This window comes from Equus caballus, chromosome 5 (assembly GCF_041296265.1).
Source record: "Equus caballus isolate H_3958 breed thoroughbred chromosome 5, TB-T2T, whole genome shotgun sequence".
In the NCBI taxonomy this organism is placed as follows: domain Eukaryota; kingdom Metazoa; phylum Chordata; class Mammalia; order Perissodactyla; family Equidae; genus Equus; species Equus caballus.
The window spans coordinates 95,506,173-95,522,205 of record NC_091688.1 but is presented as its reverse complement, the minus strand read 5'-3'; the positions used below and the strand labels follow the sequence as shown (position 1 = coordinate 95,522,205).

At 39.1% G+C, this 16,033-nt stretch overlaps 1 protein-coding gene across 2 annotated transcripts in view; it reads right to left on the bottom strand.

Annotated features, from left to right (window-relative positions):
* Positions 1–16,033, bottom strand: part of NEGR1 (neuronal growth regulator 1) — an 817,593-nt gene that overhangs the window by 365,442 nt on the left and 436,118 nt on the right.

Below are 16,033 nucleotides of genomic sequence, written 5' to 3'. Positions count from 1 at the left end.
TTGTTAACAGAGATGTCCCTCTGTTCCTGTGCAGGCCCAGCCCTCACTAAGCCCGTTGCCTTCAACGACTCAAGGGATTCATTACATTAACTCTCCTGCTGTCTCCTACATAGTCCAGTGTTTCCCCTTTATTAGGTCATTTCTATAACATGTGTTGTAATTTCTGCAATCTTTAAAAAAATGAAATAGGAAAATGACAATACAAAATGTCTTGAGCCCTCTTCCTTCTCCAAATAGTGCATCATTTTTACAATAAAACTCAAAATAGTGTCTATACTTGTGGTCCCAATTGTCTTAACATCCTGTCTCTTGCTTTCGCTTTAATTACACTTCCGGCACCAATGCTCCTCTGCATTACCTTCTCTCTCATTACTTCACGATAACATGTGTTGCTTAATCCTGTGGCCAGCTCTCAGTCCTCCTTTTACTTGATCTATTTGCCAACATTTGACATAGTTGCTCATTTTATTCTGCATGAAATACTTCCTCACTTTGCTTCCAGGATATCACACTCTCCTGGTTTTTCCCTCATTGGCCTTTCATCCCAGACAGCTCTGCTGGCCCTTCTTATCTCCCTGGCCTCCTGATGTTAGAGCATCTCAGGATGGATCTTAGGGCCTCTTCTTTCCCTACATTATTCCTTTAGTAATCCCATCAAATTTCATGATTTTAAATACCATGTCAAAAGCAGACAACTCTCCCCTGAATTACAGACACAGATCTCTCCCAGGTCTTTCTGCTGAATTGTAGGCACAAATATACAATTGCCTGCTTAGCATCTCCACCTAGGTGCCTAACATATACCTCAAACAAGAACTCTTGTTACTCCCACTCAAATGTTCTAAGCTGTCAGCCCTCCTTATCTCAATTAACGATAACTGTTGCTTCCAATTTGCTCAAACCCAAATCCTTTAAGCTCCCCTTAGATTCTCCTTTTTTAACATTCTACATCCAATAACAGCAACTCTTTTTGACTTTGTGTTCAGAGCCTCCTCACTGCTCTTCCTGTTGCCATTCCTGTCCCCTGCGATCAATTCTCAACATTCAAGCCACAGTAATCCTAATATAATAAGTCAGATCACATTACTATTCTGCTCAAAGCATTCCAATAGTTTTCCATCTGTTGTGGACCAAATTGTGTTGTTGGTCAAAATATAGATGCTAAAGGTGATTCTGCTAAGAGCTCAGACAGAAAAAAGGAGAGCTATACCGAAAGGCCCTATCACTTCAGAGGATGCATATGTCATCATGAACAGATGGTAGTAGAAATATCAACATTAAAAGTGCTTCTGGTAAGATCTCAGATGGAAATGAGGAACATGTTATTGGAAACTGGAGGAAAGGCTAGCCTTGTTATAAAGTGGCAAAGAATATGGCTGAATTGTGATTTATTGTTTTGTGGAAAGTAGAACTTACAAGCTATGAACTTAGATATTTAGCTAAGGAAGTTTCTAAGCCAGTGTTGAAGGTACAGCTAGGTTTTCCTTACTACTTACAGTAAAATCAAGATGAGAGAGGGGAACTGAAGAAAGAATTGTTAAGCAAAACTTAAAGAACTTAAAGATTTGGAAAATTCTCAGCCTACTATATTGCAAAAAATGAGAAAGTCTGTTTTGGAAAGAACAAGAAGGATGTGGCTGGATAATCACTCCATAAGGAGATTACCCATGGATTTAATCAGCCGGCCACCTCCTGGGTTTTAGTGGGTCAGGCTGACTCTGCAAAGGTCCACATGAGTGGGGCCATCTCAAAGTGACAAGGGGCCAGGGCGGAAGCCTAGGTCTATGGGGGTGAAAATGCAACCCCTGGGGGCCCAGGGGCAAAGCATACAGCCAGAAAGCATTATTCTCAAGCCTTCAGACCTAATGGAATTTGCCTTGCTAACTTTTGGACTTGCTTGGGACCTGTCACCCTTTTCTTCTTTCCAATTTCTTCCGTTTGGAATGGAAATGCCTATGCCTGTTTCACCACTGTATTTTGCAAACAGAATATTTGTCTGGTTTTACAAATCCATAGCTGGAGACTAATTTTGCCTCAGGATGAACCATATTAGAGTCTCACCCAAACCTGATTTAGGTGATATTTAGATGAGATTTGGGACCTGGAATTGATGCTTTTGAGCTGTTGGGATGGGGTAAATGTATTCTGCATGTGAGAAGGACATGAATTTGGGGGAAAGACAGAGGGTAGAATGTTATGGACTGAACTGTGTCCCCACAAAATTCATACGTTGAAGCCCTAACCCCCAATGTGACTATATTTGGAGACAGGGCCTTTAAGGAGGTAATTAAGGTTAAATAGGGTCATAAGGGCAGGGCTGTAAACTGATAGGACTGGTGTCCTTATAAGAAGAGGAAGAGACACCAGAGGTCTCTCTCTCTCCTTCTCTTTGTGGACACAGAAGAAAGGCCGTGTGAGGACACAGCAAGACAGCGGCTGTGGGCAAGTCAGAAAGAGAGGTCTCACCAGAAACCAACCCTAAGGACACCTTGACCTTGGATTTCTAGCCTCCAAGACTGTGAGAAAACAAATGTGTGCTGTTTAAGTCATCAATCAGTAGTATTTAGTTACGGTAGCCCTGGAAGACCATCGCACTCAGTGAAAAAGGAAAAGACCTTCCAATGGCTTACAGTGGACTTCTCCTCATCCTATGACACTTCCAATATCATATGTTACTCTTTTCCACTCTGCTCCAGCCCCACTAGCTCCTTGCATTCCTTTGCCTCAGAGACTATAACTTGCAACTTCATATATCTGGACATTTCCTTCAGATATATGCATAATTTTCTCCTGTACCTCTTTTAAGTCTGGTCAAATGTCACTTTGTCAAATCTTTTTTCCCTGATCACTCTATTTACAAGTCTTTCCTTTCCACGGTCCCTGATAAAACTTCCTCTATAGAACTTGTACCTTCTCACATACTATATGAATTACTGATGCACTTTGCTTGTTGTCACCTTCTACTAAAACCAAAGTTCCATGGTAGCAGAGATTTTTATTAGTCATTGTCTCTGTTGAATCCTCAGTACCTAGAACAGATTCTGTCACATAGTAGATGTTTAATAAACCTCTATTAAATTAATTGAAATGTCTTTAGATTTCCTTCTCTGATAGTCAGAGAGGAACTACCTTTGTCTTTGAATTCCTAGTGCCTATAAATATAAAATATTAAATTTTATGATAAAAGAATTTCTTTTAAGTATGAAAGAGAATTAAAATAAAACAATAAATCAAACATCAGTCTTAAGTTGAAAGAGTAAACGCTTGATGATATCAGGGAGAGGAATCGGGAACATAAAATCACAACCCTACCATTTCCATCATCTCTGATAGTTATGTGAACATTTCTATGTAATATTTAGAAATGATTACTAAGATTATGACACTTATTTTAGATTATGTTTGTTTATTCATATGTTATAAACTTGATAATAAACAGCAATCACATGCCTTGCTGCCAATCTTCCCAACCACTGTGCATGTTGCAAGGTGAATTAATTAGTAAGAACAGATGTAACGCATTTTGAAGACATCTGCTGGCCATTGTCCAGTGGCTGGCCTCACACAACAGTGTAAATAAAGTACATATTCACATGTAGACACCATCCAATTTACGTTCATGTGTGGAATCACAGAGATGGCTTTATACTTTTTGAATATCACCTTCAATGATAATAACACAGCAGCACAATTTTAGAGATAATTGGAATGTTGTGTTTAACTAGGGATTTCATTGCAAGCTCATTATAGTTTGCAAACAATATTTACAATTTCTCATGGTTTTTTTTTTGTAAAACTCTTAACTACTTGCCTGCTGTAATGTATAATAGGAGGAGAATTGAAATCCTTGTGCACCTGGTTTATTTAAATGACAAATTTTTATTCATGTTCTCAGTAATCGACACTGGAAAGGCAAACAGAAATTAAGTGGTTAATGAAAAAATAATGACTATAAAAAATTTGCTTTTGCAAACCTCTCAAGCTCTCATTATCAAAATAAAAATGATTGAAAACAATCTCAAAATGATATCAGAATTCGCCTATTACCTTTTTGTTTCAGTAACTTTGTGTGCAAAGTGTCTGCCACCCATTTACCAAGAAATTTCCATTACAATTTCTAAAATTAAAGAAGAGCTAATTCAAGAATCTCAACTTGGGGATGGATAATAGATAATTATAAGATATGTTAAGGAAAACCATGTCACAATAAACGACATCTTCGCTGTCCCCATTTAGACAGTGTTAGTTCCCTGGCCTCATCCTTTCAATCGGTTGTTGTTTCAGCCTTGCCGAAAAGGTACAGTAAAGACAATATTGAGATTTTTAAGAAAACACCTTATAAAATGTTCACAAATCTGATTTCTGAAGTTAGGCACCATTTGAATTAAAAAATTATCTTAAAGTTCTCTCTTTCATACCAAGGTTGGAATCTCCATGATTTGGGCCTTAAGATGGTCAAACAGTAAAGCCTTATGGTAATAAAGATTGTTAATACTGTAACATAGGAAGGGTCAGATGAGGGTGTAGATGTATGCAATGTAAGAAATAATCATAACCCAAAATCCTTTTGGATATATCCTCCTTTCCCCTCCCATAAAAAAATAAGTCCAGCAGGCATTTTTCTCCAATCAGCTATGGCTTCCTTGTGTTAGAGCCATAAACTGGCTTTGGGAATTGTATAATATAAATAATAGTTCAGATTTATGGAGAATTTATTATTTTCCCAGAACTGTGGTAAACAATTTATATACATTATCTCACTTAATCCTCACAATGGCCCTATAAGTGATATTCTTACTATCTCTATTTAATAGATTAACTATTGGGTAGTTAAGCAACCCAAAAAGTTATGAGACAAGCAGGTGTCAGACCTGGGCTCAGAGTGAGATCTTTTGGCACTAAAATCCTTGCTCTTAATCATCATTCTATAATGCTAGTGTACCACACAAATTTAAGATAGATCCATCTATTTTTGAAATAAATACTCTATGGGACATTTTGAAGAGTTACTAGAAGCATAAAAGCATATAACATTGAATTTTGTGTAATTTGGCACCAAAATACGGCTAATGAAGACCTTCGATTTAAAAATGCAAACTTTGAATATTTGTGGACAGAGGGATTGAAAGATTTTCTGTAATAGTTAATAAAATATGTCAAACAAATAAATAAGAATAACAAGAAAACATCCTGAAAATAGACTGACCAGTAGTGGATATAAACAGAAGTAACAATGTAGAAAAACAGAAAAAAGACAGTTAAACTACTCCAAAAATATAATAATTTAATCAATTCATTGTGAAGAGGAACTGAAGTTAATAGAAATCTTCCATGCTTAACTGCATGCAATTCTTTGTGTGATTCTTATTCTATGATACAGATTTAGGCTCAGTTTATGCTTTTTCTTACAAAGTCTAAGGTAACAGACCATTTCAAAATTTCCTAAATCAACATTTCAACCAAGGAGATCCAACTGATTATTGGAAATACAATTCTGAAATTTAGAGGGGATAAATCAGGTAAGCACTTTCTCTTGATAAGATGTACTCCTACTTCCCACCCGAGTAACCTTCACACTATAGAAGCTCTAAGAGGAAAACAGTGGGTGCTACCAGGGAGCCCTGAGATTTCAGAGGAGGTTCTTTTTTTCTTTCCATTTTCATAAACATAAAAATATAATGAGATGAGATTGGCCATATACCATAATGTGTTACACTCGACCCGAAAATATCTTACACATATATGTTATTCTTTAAAAGATTTTTAAAACATCATCTGTCTATACCAAACAGAAAATATCTGAGGTAGATGACCATAACAAAAGCTCTTGGTCCGTAATGTGCAAAACTGAAAATGACAACATACAACTTTTTACCAGGAAAAGTAAATATAGCACCGCCCCCATGAAGACCACCCCATAAGGTTAAAACTCAGAAGAGGGAGAAGCACTCTGAAATTATCTAAAATGAGGACTTGAATCCAACCAGAGAAGAAGAAATACATGTGCCAAGATTTTTCAAACTTTTTGAAATTCATTACCTATGTTAAATTCTTCATTAGTTACTACAGACTTTTCAGGTTCTGTTTTGAAGACTGCTCTAGTCCTCCAGTCATCAGTATCATCAGCTACAGAAGGTGGAGACGAAAACACGTATTTTTTAGTGCCTACTATAGGGCGCCAATTAGGGGATTTAAATATATTATTTACTTCCCATAATCATCACGCCAGGTAAATATTTTCCCCACTTCACAGGTGAGAAAATGAAGCTGGAGAAGAGAGGTTAGGGAGCCTGTCAGTCACAACTGGTTGGGGCCTGCAGGCACACTCCACACATTTGCATGAAGACTTTTATAATGCTTTTTATTGTAGCTGCACGATTTTTGTATAAACAAGAGAATGCACTTCATCTGCTCTGAATCCCAGGTAATACCAGTCCTTACTTTCTAAAAGCATTAAAGTGGAAATGAATAGGCTCTTTTGCATAATTACTTCCCCCAACTCCTTTTTACATACTGTTATTTCAGAAAAAGAGAAGAATATAGGAAAATGAGAGATTTCTCAGAGTGGTAGACACCCAAAAAGGATGTGTGATTTTTCCCCCTGGGGAATAAATTATCTAAAGCTTTTAAATCAATGCACACCAAACTGGCTCAAAGCAAATAAAAATGACAGGAACAATACCCATCTATCTGTAGCTTGTTTTCTATACCTGGCAATTCGTCACTGGCTAGCAAAACCCAATAAGAGTACGTGTATGTGGTTTTTGCTATTTACATGATTAGATTCTTAACAGCATTGTGATTGAAGAGCATCCCTTTAAAGATCTCCACCTATTGCTTATTAAACATACATCTCCATGTGTGCGAAAGCAACAGCAGCAGGGGGGCTGACAAGATAAGTGATGGCTACTCGGGAAAGAAAAATGGCTATGCTTCCATTCATTGTTTGCTTCCATCTTATTGGTGTTGCAGAAGCCTGTGGGCCCTTGTGGAAAGTCAGACTTTTCAGAAATTTTGATTAACCTGTACCATCACACTTCTCCCATCATCATTACACAAGGCAATTAAGTAAACAGATATAATAGGCCTTGGCCTCCTCTCTAGAAATTTACTGCCCTGGAAATTCAGCTAGCTATCTCATTTATCTCACTTTTCAAAGAATTATTTAAGTGCCACCCACATGGTGCAACTATAGTAAAGTAAGTTGCCATAATCATTCATTCATTCATTCAAAAAATATTTCTGGTGCATCATCTATTTCTCAGGCTCTGTCCTAGGCATCGGGGTCATGAAGATAAATGAAGTAGTCCCTCCAAGCCCTTGCAATGTAATGAATCCAGATGATCAAAAATTACTAATTAAACATCAAAATCTAAAAATTATTCTCTTTATGAAAGATATTCTTAGCAATAATGAACAAATAAATAAAAATTTCTCTATCAATTATTCTCTGAGTTTATAGTATCATCATTGTTATATATGGCATATGACTTTCTACAAACAGGAAGCCAATATGTCCAATTTGATACTGAACAGTTGTGTGTGCATGAGAGTGTGTGTGTGTGTGTATGTGTGTATAGATGCTCAACACACTAAAGGGACTCCAGTGTGGCTTGGGTTACAAAAATTATAACGTGTGACTTCTCAAAGTGTTTTACGCCCTTATGATCCTAAAACATTTATAGTTTAGGAAAAATTGCTTTGAACAAGAAAAGGAAAAATAAAAAAGAAAGCAAAGCATGGTTTTGTAGGGAAGGAAACTAAAAGCATCTCAGACAAATGGTATTGTCTATGGAAAGATTTTCCAAAGGATTTTATTGTCAGTGAACTGTGATGGTTGATCCAAATGAAGTTGATTATGAGCCATGAGCCACTTTACATTAGAGGAAATAATACATTTTCTTTTATTCAAGCTAGGAATCTACACTATTAATAATTATAAAACTCTGACATAACTGGCAATGGCAGGCAGGGGAGAAGCTTTTGGGGAAGGAAGAAGGCTCCCACACTGAGGCCGGGCTTTCCTCTGTGTTCTAGGATCTAATGGCGATTCTCTTAGTTATTTTAAATTAAAAAAAATCACGTCCAATGATACTGTAATGATATTTTTTAAATCATAGTTTTCTTCCACACAGAGAATGGAATTAACAGCATGGTGTGCTTCCCCTCCACGATCTCTAGTACACATTTGAACCACTCACCTTATAGTTAATTTTGCAATTTTCCAGTCAGGTAATCTAATCACTACCATGGATGGAACTGGAACAGAATTAAAACCATATCAAAAAATACAGTATTGAAATGCATTAAAAGCTTTTTAATGAGTTTACCAAAATAGCAATACTGTACAAAACTGCTAAATTTGTTAACCCTTGTCTATTAAGGTATGTACTTCTCAAATTTGCTTTTCTAGAAAAGGGACATTCCTCTGCCTAAATATCAGGAAAAACTTCCATGACCTTGTGGTAGTTTGTAACAACAGGTACAACAGCGAGACATTGGTCTGTAGGCCTGTGAAACACTTACATAGGAAAGTTCCTGTGAAGGAGTCAGCACAGAAGGTAGATCGTATTTACCCCTTAAATCCTCCAGAGAACTGTACCATCTCTGAAAAAATACTGAAGGCAAATCCCATTTTAGTGATTACTTACATTCTTCTAGGCACACTGCCATACATTATTTATTTTTATAGCAACTTCTGAGGGAATATTATCACTATTTATTAATGAAGGAATTAAAGTTCAGAAAATTCAAGTTCCTTATCTCAGATGACAGAGGCTGCTGCTTTCCCTCTGACTGGAATACTTCTTTTGTCTAAGTGGTTCCTTCTTGTCATTCAGATCTGAGCACTAATGTCACCTTCTTGGAAAGGCCTTCCCTGACCACCTCATTCCATAGTAGCTACCCACCTCAGCCCAAGTCAGTGACCATCTCACTACTTCATTTTATTTTCTTTATAGTACTTACAATGAGTATAGTCTTTCTCCCTTCTCTACTTTGCCACTAGAATGTAAGCCTGTGAAGGAGAACTTTTCAATGTGTTTATTGTTGTTTCTCAGCCTTTGGAAAATGCCTGGCACTTCGTAGTTGCTGAATTAATATTTGTTGAATAAACGTATGAATGAATGAATGAGTGAAAATAATGGAGCCAGGGTTCAAGTCCGGGCCTTTTGCTTCAATATCCAATGTTCTTTTTTGCTACACCACATTGCCCGCAGATATGTAAATCTGAGGATTCCAATCAGTGTCTCTGTTCCTCACACAAACAAAGGAAACAGTTCTCCAGCCAATGTACTGTTAGCGAAATCTGTTATCAATACTCTGCCCCTCCTCTTTCCTACCTGTCAGTTTCTCTTTCCATCTAGGGCAGCCAGGATCGCTGATGAACTGGACCACAGTTGGAGGTGGTAAAAGGCTTAACCTATTACTCTTTCTTGGAATTTTGCTGCTCTTCCACTACGAGTGAACACCCTTCTTATGTCCTTAATTTGCTTTTTACTCAAATTGAATTTCAAAGTGCATCAATAAGATCAATTCCTTTCAGACACTCTTAATTCCCTCACACCAATTATCCTTTATCACACTTATGTAGGAAACTCAGAAAACCCAATAAAATCTAGGTATTTGCCTAGCTACTTGCTGTCTCATCTAAATACAAATTCATGACCACAAAACTCACACGGGAATTTAATAATGTTGAAATCCAAATACTTCCTTAGTGTGCTGGGCCTCCCACACTCAGCCGTTTCACCTTCTCTTGCCTCAGATCTCCTGCATGAGTCCCTTCCCTTTCCATTTGCCGCTCCCCCTCCCCCAATTTCACTCCCTTAGTGGAAAACTTTTTCTATACTTAAATAGGAAATCTCTCCCCTTCTCACCCCCAAATCTATCAATTAATCTGCATCTGGATCCTCACAATCTGCCTTCTTGACTATTACCATGAATAAAATATTCCTGACTCCATCAAAGGCCAGCCCTTCCAATTGTGCCTATATTACATCTATTATGTCTTCTCAAAAGCTTGCCTCAAACAGTATCCTTTCTTATTTTCTACACAGTCATCCTTTCCTATTAAAAAATGACAAATACTGTCTTGACTCTCTCCATCTATCTTTCATTCCTTTATTTGCCTTCATAGTAACACAACTTTCCAGGTTTCCTATAGTTCCATTCTCTCCTTAACTCACTCCAATTAGGTTTTTTCCTCCACCACTCTAGCAGAGACTCTACATCTGAAAGTTACCAATGAATGGCCTCTGTGTAGACAGGGAGTGTGCTGTCCCATTCTTCTTAGAGAAAGGACTTGCTGTGCAGCTGCCACGAGGCAGTAGATGCGGGGGTAGGTGGTGAGCAGACTGACTGCCTCCAGCTGTCAACTTCTTCATGGTTGGCATCAGCTGCAGAGACATGCCTGTTCCAAGCAGCTGACATTCAATGACAGAGCAAGGTAGGAATATAAAGTCCCAGCCATTCTGCCAACATGGGACGATTCTGGTGGCCATTTTAGCTCTAGAACTTCCACACCAAGTTGGCCAATGCTTTGTTTGGCATTCATAGCAGTCTGACATCTTCCTCTGCCAAGTCCTGCTTCCTTCCTCCTTCCTTTCATAGATATTGCTCCCTAACAAACATCTTATGCCCCAACTCAGGATCTGCTTCCAGAGAATCCAACCTGTGACAGTCAGTACCAGGAGTGATCTGAGAAGACAGGCTGTCAGATGGGGTTTGGTCTCGGGAGCTGGATCACATGTCACCTTGCAGGCAATGACAATCCATCACTAGTTGGGGGGACACAGATGGCACCTGGGACAAAGTGGCTATCCAACTGAAACTTTCACCCTTGGTAATTTGGTAGAACATGAGGATATTGATAGAAGGGCATATATTAGCAGCTGATGTCACTGATGTTATTGCAATGTGTGGAGAAAATAATCAATATAAGAAGAATAAGATTAGCCGGCTATTGCTAAACACCAAAGGTGCTCTATAGCCAGACTGCCCCATACAGTAGACACTAGCCAGTACTAGCCAGTGTGGTCATTGTGCCCTTGTAATCTGGATACTCGAAACTGTATGTATAAAAACCACATCAGATTATAAAAAGTCACTATCAAACTAAATGAAAAACATCTCATTAATTTTTATGCTCGTTACTTGTTGAAATGATAATATTTTGGATATATTATATTACATAAAATATATCATAATTTCATGTTTATTTTGGTTTTACTTTTTAAAATGTGACTACTTGAAATATTTGAAAGTATATATGGGGCTCGCATTACATTTCTATTGTACAGTACTGCCCTATAGGAAAAAAAAAACAGCTGAGATTGAGTAACAGTCAGTTAAAAGCTGGATATAAAAGCCAGTGGGCCTCTTTGGTTCTATACAAAGAAGCTAGCTCTTAGTGAGAGGTTGGAGAAAGCTGAGGGCCCAGTTCTGGATTTAATAGTCAGATTGTACAAACACAAAGGAAGTTTAAACACTAAGGCTAAAGTGAGGATAGAGACATCTGGGTACATGTCCATAAATATTGCACCTCCCTAGACTCTCTGAGTTTTATGAGCCTGATATATGGCCTACCCACCCTACTGAGGGCTGCACCTGCTGCCGGCCCTGTTGGAAGACTGCAAAGTCCTCTCCCATCCAAGACAATGTGTACCCACCTCAGGCCCTGCCCTCCTAACCTCTCTTCTCCCGGCATGAGGCCTAAAACTATGATAAAGTCACAGCATAACCCAGGTGGAATGAGGTGGTCTATACCCCAAAGGTGCTGCCAGACCCAGCCAAGACGTAGTAACTGGGATTGGGTAATTGCATGTGAGATTGGATTCCGAGGGTAGTTATTCAATGGGGCTGCAATATGATATTGGATAGGGAAGGGTTTATTGACCTGGGTGTGTCCTCCCAAGGTACAGGATTTAACAAGCAAGAATATTCCCCAGAAAATGTTGTGAACTCCCTACTAGGACAACTCCTAGAAACACGGAAAGAGTGATGGCGCACACTGAGCAAAGTTGAAATGCCACAATTGCTACGGCAGGCTGTGGTGGAAGGGGAGAGAAGGTTCAGGGAAATGCTGGAATGGATATTCAGTGTACAGTTGGAAGACCCAGTAGATGATAATGCTACATTTGAAGGCCAGAGGACATACCATTTACTAAGGCCATGAGGAATGTGCTAAAGGGATGGCACCAGCATCAGTAAAAGTTCAGTGGTAGTTCTCTAGACAGGACTGGAAGGAGGAGAGTGTTACAAATCTTTGCCCACTGATATCAGTGCAGATAGTAGGACCCCAAAAACAGAGACTAAGTGGTAGTGCTTAACTACCAGAATCCACGGGGGTTGCAATTTTTCTGTAATGAATGAAACATCAGAGTGACAGCCAAGGAAGCCTGAACCACAGATGGTTATGGACATGTTAATGCAACATGGCATCCTTAGGGGCAAAATAGACAGGCTGCCAATAGGCATGCTACTCAGCTTGTATCAGCAAAAGAGCTCAAGGTTAGATGGACAGGAGAATGATGGCAGCCATATCAATAAAAATTCATGATCCCTTGCTGAGTTTCCAGACCTGAGCCAGTTTCCAGACAGAAGTCCCATTCACTGAAGGATCTCCAGGTGGAAGGACCTCACAATTGTATGCTAAGTATACATGGTAATGATTCCTCCTGTGGTTCCTCAAAAATACCATGACCATTTATTTGGGGAAAGCAAATATCCAGATATTTTGATGACTGTTGGACACAGAGTCTGAGTTGACATTGAGATCCAGAGACCATCACCATGATTTCCTAGTAGACTGAGGTCATAAAAGGGTCATACAATAAGTGAATAAATGGAGTCATATATATATTCGCTAATAGTATATCCACTAATTTCTATTGTCCTTGAATGTATAATCAAGAAAAACACTTAGATATTGGTAAAACACTTCGATTGGATCTTTGACCACTTGAATCATAGCTATAAAACTGGGTAAGGCCAAGTGAAAGCCCCTGAACCTGTCCCCTCCACCCACTAGTCAATAGGAAATAAAAAACATTGTTGAATCCTGAGAGTGAGAGCAGTGGAGATTAGTGCTGCCTTTATGGGTCTACAGGATGCAGGAGTATTTGTTCTCATAACATCACTATTTAATTCACTAGTCTGAACCCTAGAAACAAGATGATCCTTGGAAGATAACTGCAAGCTTAACCCAGTAACAGTCCCTTTGCAGCTGCCATGCCAGATGTGGTATATTCACTAGAGCAGATTAATATGGCCTCAGGAACTTGGTATGAAGCCATTATTCTGGAACACATATTCTTTTCTATCTCAATCAAAAAAGACAATCAGAAAGAATTCACATTCACATGGATTTAACAACAATATTAATTTACAGTTTTGCCCCGGAGCTATGTTAATTCTTCCACCCTCTGTCATAATATCATCTGAAGAGATCTGGACCATCTGGACAACCCATAGTACTTCACATCCATCCATTACATTGATGATGTTATATTGATCATGCCGAATGAGCAAGAGGTAGGGGGCATTCTGGAAGCCTTGGTAGAACACATACATTCCAGAGGATGAGAGATAAAACCTGTGAAGATGAAGGGTCCAAAACAATTTGAAGCTTTCTAAGTCAAAGGCAAATTATTGTATCTTGCACTGTGCAACACCAAGAAGGAAGCACAATGTCCTAGTTAGTGGGTCTTTTCTGGTTCTAAAGTGGAACATATCCATAACATTCCCTATCTAGAAATGTATTGGTTAACACAAATTTGAGTGAAGCCCAGAGCAGAAAAGGGCTTTGCAGCAGGTCCAGGTTAAGGTGCAACAGCCCCACAACTTGGGTCCTACAATCTGGTACACCCTATGGTATTGGAGCTATCCGTGGTGAGAAAGGATATTACATGGAAATTGTGGCAATCTCCAAGGGGAGAATTATAATGCACAGCCCCTAGAGTTCTGAAGGAATTCCATTTGCAGTGGGATAACTATATGCCTTTTAAGAAACATCTCTTGGTGTGCTACTGGTTTTGGTAGATACAGAGCACTTGATCATGGGATACCATGTGATCATTGTCAGAAATTACCTGATCATGAGCTTGGTCCTTTCAGCTCTACCAAATCCTAGGGATTGTGGCTGGACCCCTCCCTGTGATCATCATAAGATAAAGGTGGTTCATTTGGGATGGAGCATGCACAGGACAAGAAGACACAAGCAAGATGCATGAGGAGATAGTCAGAACCTCTTGGTGCCCAGCACTATTTTAACAGCACCCCATCCTCAGCCCACATCTAGGCAACACAGAGATGAGGTATGACCAATTGGTAAAGGGGGAAATAGTCCCAGTTCAGTTTACAATAGAGTTGTCTTTGTATGTGAGTCAAAAATATACACTGGCTGCACTACAGACTTAGGGTACTTAGGGTACCCTTACAGACAGTAGTGAGGAAAACTTCTCTCACCAAGTGAAGGCTTCAGGTGGTGCAACTGGTCATCTACTTTGTATAGAAACAGAAGTGTCCTGAAAAGTGGTTAAGAGATGGGCCATGATTGGAATATTATAGACAAGGAATAATGAGGCAGAGGCACATAGATGGACCTATGGAAGCAGGCACAAAGTGAGAAGACATATATCGCTAGAGAACATCCACAATGGAAGAGGCACTAACCAACCAAGAAGATAAAATGACTCACATGTCATTGGCCACATAAATGCTGGCACAATGGACACATAAACAAAGTGGTCATGATGGCAAATATGAACTATTACACATGGGTCCAATAGCATCAGCTCCCACTTATCAAGGCTGATCCAGCTGCTATTGCTAACAAGTATCCAACTGTCCACAACAGAGACCAATGCTAAGCCCTAGATACGGCACCATTTTTGAGGATACTGGCCATGTAATGGCAAGTTGAGTATGTTGTTTCCTGTGCATCCTGGAAAGATCAGTGGTTTGTTCTCATAGGAATAGGCATCCATTCCCCATATAGGTTTACTTTTCCTGACATTAGGACCTTAGCCAGCCCCAATATCAAAGATTCACAGTATGTTTGAGCAACTGGCATGTAATCCCAATGACCAGGGTTCCCCTCTTTACAGTAAAGAAGGCGCATGAGTGGATCCATGACCACTGGATCCACTGGATGTATCACAGACTTCGCCCAGACTGCTGACCTTATCATGTGTTAGAATAGCCTGCTGAAGTGCCAAGTTGCAGGCACTGTTCTGAAAGGAGAGAGTTCCATCTTCCAGGACCCAGAATATGCACTGAATCAAAGATCATCATCATGTAGACACAACAGCTCCCCCTGACCACTGGAACAGGTGCCTCAGATTCAGGCTCAAATATCCCAGCTCTAAATAGTAATGGAGATACTTCCCTCCAGAGTCCAGATTTTTGCGTCATTCTTACTCCAGGATTAAATACTTCTTTACATGATGATGGATAGTGAGTACAGCCATTCTTTTCTGAAGAAAACCAAATTCCCATTCAATAGGGTACAATCTTGCCCCCAAATCTAAACAAGATGATGACGAATTATTCCTAAATTGATTATGGTTTATTCCACCATATCCATGGTAACCTGCTTGTATCCTTTCTATCATTCTGGGTAGAAGTCATTGTGATAGGAAATAGAAGTTGGGAGGTCAATAAAATTTAAATGTTTGGGGGTTATTTCCTTTTCTACGTAAAGAAGAAAACAACCTTTGCATTTCCAGGGTGAGACTTGCTGCCCAAACTTAGAGGAAATGAACTTGAGACCTTTTATATATTTTACCTTCCATTCTCTGCACAGTTTTTTCAACTTCCCAGTATCTCAGACCTGAGTCTATAATCTAAGGACAGGTTTCCTAAATTTCAAGAAACTTAAGCCTCACACCAGGGTTGCCAGTCAGTATTTTGCTTCTTCTTCCATATTTCCAGAATTTTTATTTCCTTAGGAAAAGGCTGTACAGATAAAGTGTTGAGAAAACACTAGCAATGATAGCAGATTTACCACCTGCCCATTTACTGCCTGCAGATT